We start from the raw sequence: 8,265 nt of genomic DNA on the forward strand, positions 1-8,265 counted from the left end.
AAACTCACGCCAGGCACGTGTGCGTGTGTGCCCAAGATCCTGAGAGGACAATGGAGAAGGGATTGCGGCGTGGCCATCTGCCCTGGGGGGTGATTTCTCACTTTCTGTCTTTCTGGTGAGCGCATGCACCCTATAGCAAAAACCTCTCCAAAAATAAATAAATACATACACACATACATACACACACACACACACACACACACACACACACACACCTCTTGGGCATTTTTTTTTTTTTGGAGAGGTTTTCGCTATAGGGCGCGTGCGCTCGCCAGACAGACAGAGAGAGACATAGAGACAGAAAGCGAGAAATCACCCCCCAGGGGGGATGGTCACGCCGCAATCCCTTCTCCTCCATTCTCCTCTCGGGATCTTGGGCACGCACGCACACGCGCCCGGCGTGAGATTTAAGCCACCGGGTCTGAGACGCGAACCGCGGTCGACTACGTGGGAGTCCAGCGACATAGCCATTACGCTAACTGCTGGTTCCCCCACCTCTTGGGCATTTTGAAATTCAATTTCTTTATCTTTTCTTTTTTTCTTGCTAGAGGGCATGTGTGATTGCTAGAGACAAAGAGACAGAGAGAACGGGAAAGGAAAAAGCACCCTCCAAGGGGAATGGTAACACCATAATCTGTTCTCTTCCATGTCTCACTCCTTTCAAGACTGTGAGCAGCATACACAAGTGCTCATTGGGACTGTGGCCATGCATGCACAAGTGCCCAATGTGTTCAAGTCATCAGGTCTGGGACTTGAACCATCCTGTTTGCCCTAGCAGGATCTGACTGCCTTAACACCAGACCACAGAGCCAGACGGAGACTCAATTTCTTGACCTCCTGCTTTTCTCCTAGTTACTACGGAATGCTCAGATTTCTAGTTGGAAGCCTTTTTAAAATAAAATAGGCTTAAAACACTGACCTGGCCCTCCTAGCTACCGTAATAAAACATCACTAAAACATTACGATTATCACCAAACGTGTGTAGAGCAGTCTGGTAGATGCAAAGATCATAATAACTTTATAAGGGATACAGTCTCTATTGTTCTAGTTAAAGAAATATATGCATATGTACATAAACACACATACATACTTACACATAAAGTACTTAAGTACATAAAATACAATATTTTAAATGCTAGATAATCTTTATATGACAAGAATACAAACTATATAGCCAAAAAACTGGACTTCTCTGAGCCAGTTTCATTCTCATCTATAAATGAAATAACAAAATCTACATCCTAGAATAATTCAAGGGTTAAAAGAGAAGGAAGTCACCAAAGATGATCTTAAAATGTAAAGAAGGTGAGCATTTCTAATCCAAAAAAATCTAAAGTCCAAAATGCTCCAAAATCCAAAATCTTTTGAGTGGTATCATGATGCCACAAGTCGAAAATTCCACACCTGACCTTGTGTGATAGTTTGTAAGTAAAAACAAAATATTGTATAAAATTACCTTCAGTCTGTATATAAGATGTACAAAAATAAATTTCATGTTCAGACATGGACCTCATCCCTAAGATATCCCATTATGCATATGCAAATATTCCAAAATCGGAAAAAAATCTGAAAATCAAAACACTCTGAATCCAAATATTTTAGTTTGGATATGATATTCAACCTATATTACAGTAAAGTTGGATCTTAATAATAACCATGTGAAGAGCTCTTACTTATGTGCCATAAATTGTTCCAATTGCTTTCATGAATTATCTTTAATCATCTCAACAACTCTGATGGATGATACTATTATTTTCCCCCAGTTTGAATAATGAGCATATTTTACTTCGGAGAGTTAACTTATACAAAGTCACATGATTAAGTATTTAGGCAGGGTTGAAACCCAGATATTCGACTCCAGAGCCTGAGTGCTTATCTATGGTGTGAAAAAGTTTCAGTACTCCTTAGAAAGGTAGAATTTATACATACAGGTTGAAGGACACACATTTACCTACCCACCTGGAACAATACATTGACAAATCTGCCTAAGGTAGATGGTAAGGGAATACAAGAGGTCTTCAAAAAATTAAGAAAAATGTGTATTATGAAAAATTATGCATACATTTCAATATTTTTGACCAAATTAAATTTGTTAACTTTATTCCTACAAACTTTTGAAATCCCCTCATATAGTTTGTTTGATAACATACCTACTCGGAAAAAAAATTCATAAACTTTCTCTTGATTGCTTCTCCTCTAATACATTTCTCCTACCTTTTCATTAAATTCATGAACTCTGACAGAAAAAGACAATTATTTACCAATAATTTATGCTATTACCCTGATGCCAGACCACCAACTCCAGCCTCAGTCGATCGTTTGGGAATCACCACGTCTTCCTACTCGTGCCTGTCACTGCCTCTAAGGATCACTGTGATGGAAATAAAAGAAGGAAATCCAGTGTAATCCAGTTACAACTAATCCTAAATGTTTGCAGCTCCCAACTCTGAATCCTGTTTTTCCCTTCCTACACGCCCCTCCTCCCGTCCTAATACCTCTGGTCCTCAAAGGTCCTGAAACTATTGTCAAGGAAACGGCGACGCCTCCAGTCCGGTCCAAGGAGCGAGGCTATCCAGCCGCAGGCTCCTTTCCTCTGGATTCTAGACCCAGTTTCGGGGGTACCAGGCCTCGAGCCCGACAGTGCCCCTCGCCGGACCTGTTTCCACGCCCGATCTCCACAGAAAGGGGGTGGGGCAGGCCGATTCTCACGTTAAGACTCAACACGCGGGTTCCCCTGGCCCAGGAGCCTAGGGTCCAGGCCTCCGGGTGCCTGGAGGTCCTCGCCTTCCCCAGACGCCCTCTCAGGTCCGTTACCTCTTCCTCGCTCGGTATTCCCCCAGGGAAGGGCGCAGCCAGCGCCACGAACCCCAGCGCGGAGGCCTTCCAGAGGCGGCGTGCGTCGCAACGCGGGAAGGGGCGCGGAGGCGGGACCCGGATCCTCCGCGCCAAGGGGCGGAGCGCGCTTTGCCAGTCAGCCAACCAGAACGCGAGATGCCCGAAGGGGCAGTGCGTCGGGCGCGGGGCGGGGTCTGCTGCAGAGGCTCTGGCGGCCGCAAGTGCCCTGCTTGCGGGTGAGGTGGCAGATGGTGGCGCGCGCCGGTGACAGAGGCGAAGTCCGAGCCGAACGATAATGATGAATGGAGCAACGCGACTCTCGCATATTGATCGCCGCGAGCGGGTTCTCAAGTTGGGCGAGAGTTTCGAGAAGCAGCCGCGCTGCGCATTCCACACTGTGCGCTGTGAGTGAGGACGGCCCTGGGGGCTACGGAGGACCCGGGATGCGGCGTAGAGACGTAAACTCAGAGTCGTTCCGTGGTCTTTCCCTTTTACTCGGCTGGAAACTGGGGCAAGTGAAGTGGGCTGAGCGATACGCTGCTCGGCCTGGAGTTTCAGGGCGTGAGCGGAAGGAGCTGGAACCAGTGCCGAGCAGGTGGGGTAAACCCTGGCTAGAGGGATTTTCGTGGGACCACCCTGGAAGGGAGACTGGAGAAGGCGTGCAGAGGTGACAGTGGAGTCAGCCGTGGCAGGTGGATGATGGCAGAGGTGGACAGGGTGATGATATGGAGACCGAAGGACCAGATGCGCGAGGAAGAGAATACCTTGGGCTCGTGGGGCTTATTTTCTCTTTAATTCACTTTTTCTCACCTGTGGAGGAGAGAAGTCTTAGTGTGTTCTTGGGAAGAGATTCATAACCATCTCAATCTCTCTCCCCCTGTGTGTATGTCTCTCTCTCGGACCCTAGATTCCATTCAGTCGGTTATCAAATGCTGATTGTCAGATTATTGAAAGGGTGTGTTATTAATTTATTTGGGATGTATTTATCTTCCTATCATTGCTGCCCTTTGGCTTTCCATATGTCCTCAGGAACTAGTTTTAATGTTATTCTCTTTTAGGCTGTTGAAGTAAAAAGAGGAGTTTTTTTGCTTTAGTAGTAGAATAATATAGATCCCAGGAAGGAAAATATACCATATGTGATTTGTATGTAAAACACCCATTCTTTGCATAATAACCCTTTTAGAATTCTGAAACAGGAAAGAAACTTTGAGATCATTGAATCATAACCTGTCATTTTTCTGTGGCAAGATTGTAACGTAGATATTGTTTCACTTCCTCCCCCACCCCCTTCCTTAGTGTCTCATCATTCTGCCTTACTCATTTTGTCCTCTGGTTGTCTAGAGACTTAAGGTTTTTACTGTGAAAAGCTCTGTGGTTCAGTCAAAATAACCAGTTACAACTTACATTCTCCAAAGTTTTACTTAAATTGAATATGATCTAGTTCTAGAAGCTCAGAGTAAAGATAACGGAGAACTCCCTAAGGATGTATTTACATTTTATAGGGGTTTTATTAAGCAAGATTAACATCTCAGTGGTAGAATAAATGGAGGAGATATTTGTAAAGAGAAGGACTTGAGCATTACCCCTTGTTTATTCCCTTTTACTTATATCCTGCTATCCAAGGCTCGTCGTCGTGAGAAAGCTAGTGCTGTGCTGATTCTGCAATGTCTCCCTTCACTCCCATTTTCCAAAAATATGGTAGGTTTTTACACGGTTTCTCCATGCCTTTTCTAAATAATATCTCCTCTCTTCTCTTCTTAGGTATGCTGTACTTTTTTTTTTTTTTTTTTGAAAGACAGAAACAGAGAAATAAATGAGAAATCACCCCCCAGTGGGGGTTGGCCATGCTGCAATTCCTACTCCTCCATTCTCCTCTCAGGATTTTGGGCACACATGCCTGGCCTGATTTTTCAAGTCGCTGGGCCTGGGACTTGAACCTTGGTCAACCACGGAGAAATCCAGTACCTTAACCACTACATTACCTGCTGACTCTGATGTACTGTATTTTAGTATTGATTTTTCAAATTCTGAGTTTAAAATGATAAAAATTTGCTCAAGAATCACGTTTTGATAAAACTTGGTTATAGTCTTTTTTAGGAATAAGACACAAATTAAATAGAAATAGCCTTTAGAAAGTACCTTACAGGTACTTCAAAGTCTTTCATTTTAAAGGTTCTTAAAAATGCCAGAGTTGGTGGGACTAGCAGATGGCATAATGGTTACATTGTTGGACTTCCACGTATTTGACTGTGGTTCAAGTCCTGCACCCGGTAGCTTAAAACTCATGCCAAGTGCATGTGTGTGCCCAAAATCCTGAGAGGAGAATGAAGGAGAAGGGATAGTGGTGTGACCATCTTCCTTGGGTCTCCTGGGGGATGATTCCTCTCTCCTGTCTCTCTTCCCCTGGGGGATGATTCCTCTCTCCTGTCTCTCTGGCTAGTGTACACACCCTGTAGCAAAAAATCTCTCTTAAAAAAAAAAATGCCCAAATCATAGTGTCAGTCAGTGAATCGGATGATCTAGATACAAGAATGAAAATAAAGATAGGGTCAGCTGGTGATTGGTGGGTAAGGCAGTGAGATCCCACATAACCAATAGCACAGTTCAGTCCTGGACCCGCCAGCTTTAAAGACATGCAAGATGCAAGGACAAGCATGTCGAAAATCTTGAGAGATTTCGAGAACAGAGAAGAAGGGATTGTGGCCTAACCATCCCCCTTTGGAAGGGTGCATTTTTCATTTTCCATCTCTTACCCGCCCCCCCTACCCTACAAGCTCATGTAACCTATAGCAAAATTTTAAAAAGAAAAAGAAACAAAGATGAATAAAACAGCAGTAATAGCCACAATTAATAAATTAACCCAGATGTTTGAATACATGCTTTGACCTGTGGAAAACATTAGAAAGGTTTTGAACCCTTATTATTTTTTCTGGTTTAGCAGACATAGTAATGGCTGGGATGACTTTAGATTTAATTAACCAGTCATCATGCTTCAGGACAGGTTCACTTCCAATGTGATCTTTACTCTTAGGAACTCAGAGTAAGGGACAGAAACTATAGAGTGGTGGATCCGACATCGGTACAGGGCAGGTGGACTTAATTTGTAACAAATACTCTAGCCAATGTAATCTGATACTAGTATTTTATTTTTATGTGTGGGGCAGTTATGCCTGTCTGATATGCTGGGGCTTCAGACAAACTTGGATGTGAATCCTGACATGACCACCTACGTATATTATGTGACTTTGGGAACATTGTCTAAGTGCTCAGCCTGTTTTTTTAAGTGGAAATTAATACTAGTAATAATATCTACATTACAGGGTTTTTGTAAGGATTAAATAAAACAGCATAAACAACCTAGAACAGTATTTGACACATAGAAAATAAATACTAGTCACTGTTATTTTTGAAGAGTTATATCCATAAGTGTGTAAGTAGTGCCGATGAATGTAATTAGGCTTTGAAAAGATCTTGTCAGTAAAACCTAGCAAAAAGATAGTCTGGCCTGTGGTAGGGAGAGCATGGGATGTTCTGTCAGTGACAAGCTAAATGTTTAGCAACAGGTGCTTCACTGCATAGAAGAGTTTAAATAATAAACTCACTAGAATCAGTTCTGGATTGGATTAATACTAGTTTTACCATTGATATACAAAAAGGAATAAACAGTGAAATTCCTGAGTTTTAAATAGCACTACTTTTTTTAAAGAATTACTTAATTTATTTATTATTTTTTAAAAATTTGTAATAGGGTACATGCACTCACCAGAGAGAGAGAGAGCGAGAGAGAAGGAAAGTGAGAGAGCAAGCTGCTGGGTGCAGGACTTGAACCATGATTAGCCATGTAGGAGTTCAGTGCCTTCACCACCACACCAACTGCTGGTCCCAATGATGCTACTTTTTGTTGTCATGAGCTGATGAGCAGTGACTACGGAAAGATCGAGGCACTAAGTGGATCCACCCCACAAAAAGTAGTAGCTAAGCTTTGGCATGTAAAATACCAGAAAGCTCACAAGTGAAAAATAGAATTAAAATTATATTTATAGTTCAGGTTCTCTGATCACTGTGGTATATTGGAAAGAATATAGATTTTGGAATTAGTTGAATTAGTTCAAATCCCAGAACATGATGAGAGCAATTGTAGATTATTTTATGAAGATATTGGCCTTACGTGAACTACAGCCAAAATAACCAGAGAATTGATAACCATTGATAGAATTGACAGAAAAAGTATTAAGTACAAAGTAGGAAATGTTTTTCTGTTCTTTGTATACTATAACATGTATATTTTAATCCTGAAGAAAATAACATAGAAGAAGGAAACTCAGGGAGAATAAATTAAATGTTTGATGGTGGGTTCTCCAAACTAAGGAGAACTAAAAAATAATTCCATTCATTCTCTTAGATTTTTCCATCTTCGTTTCTGCTTTCTACTTTCTCTTTATCTCTATGATACTCAAGTCCTGTTTTCATTTTTTCTTCAATATCGCTGTCTTTTCTCCCCCTCCTTAATTTTTACCAGCAAATGCCAGAGAGAGAGAGAGAGAGACAGAGAGACAGAGAGAGAGAGGGAAAGTGAGAATGCTCTGCCCATGGGGCATGGTCATGCTGCAATCCCTTCTCCTTTATTTCTTCTTCCTTTGGGGATTTTGGACATACATGCACTTGCACCTGGTCTGGGACTCCAACCACACTGTCAGTTATGTAGGATCCAGCCACCTCAACCACTTATTACTGTCTTTTATCAATTGACATTAATTAACATTATTTCCCTCAGTGCAAAACCCTCTTTCAAGCATATGAAACTTGAACACTTTAATTTTATCTTTCATCTTTATTGCTATTACTAACAAATGCCCCAATGTATTTGCAGTCTAATTGTTAACCTTTGAATCTTTAATTGTGCTTCCTAGGGATATTTTATAAATCTACACTCACTTTTTTTGTGTTGTTTATGTTATTTTTATATATATTTCTTAAAATTTAGGAATAATCATCAAGATCTTAAGAAATGATTATTGTATATATTCAGTTTTGAATCAAAGTGGAATGAAGAATAAGCTATGTGTGTGTGTGTTGTTTATATCCATTTGCACTTATATTTGTTTAAGGAATAGAGGAATGGATTTCATTTCTTTTCATATAGTTATTGTGAGAATTAAGTGTGAAGAGTTAAGCATGGTGCCTGGCAAATAGCAAGTACTTCATAAATGTTAGAAGCGATAATTATCATTATCGCTTGGCAGGCCCAGTCTTTGGTTTGAGAAGTGATAATTTGAAGAGTATTGGAAGATTTTCCTTTCCAAGATCTGTCCATTTTTGTTTCTTAATTTCCACTAGGAAATATTTACTGCTTTGGATTTAGAAGTTTTGTCTTTGAAGCTTTTTGTTTATGTAAAAATAAATATTTTGGGAAGGGGTAATGACTGGGAA

At 41.2% G+C, this 8,265-nt stretch overlaps 1 protein-coding gene across 3 annotated transcripts in view; it reads right to left on the minus strand.

The window, feature by feature from the left end:
- IQCB1 (IQ motif containing B1) overlaps positions 1-2,929 on the minus strand; it is a 54,897-nt gene extending 51,968 nt beyond the window's left edge. Inside the window, exons 1-2 of one of the 3 annotated variants that reach the window (XM_006162628.3) lie at positions 2,815-2,929; positions 2,281-2,371 (exon numbers count right to left, since the gene is read on the minus strand). The gene's annotated coding sequence lies outside the window, so the exon portion shown is untranslated. Of the gene's footprint in view, positions 1-2,261; positions 2,372-2,495; positions 2,766-2,814 lie in introns of those variants that run through there. The other 2 variants (XM_006162629.3, XM_006162630.3) reach the window with 2 other exon arrangements.
- Between the last annotated feature and the right edge of the window lie 5,336 nt (positions 2,930-8,265).

The sequence above is a fragment of the Tupaia chinensis genome, unplaced genomic scaffold, assembly GCF_000334495.1.
Source record: "Tupaia chinensis unplaced genomic scaffold, TupChi_1.0 Scaffold140355_1, whole genome shotgun sequence".
Taxonomy (NCBI): Eukaryota; Metazoa; Chordata; class Mammalia; order Scandentia; family Tupaiidae; genus Tupaia; species Tupaia belangeri.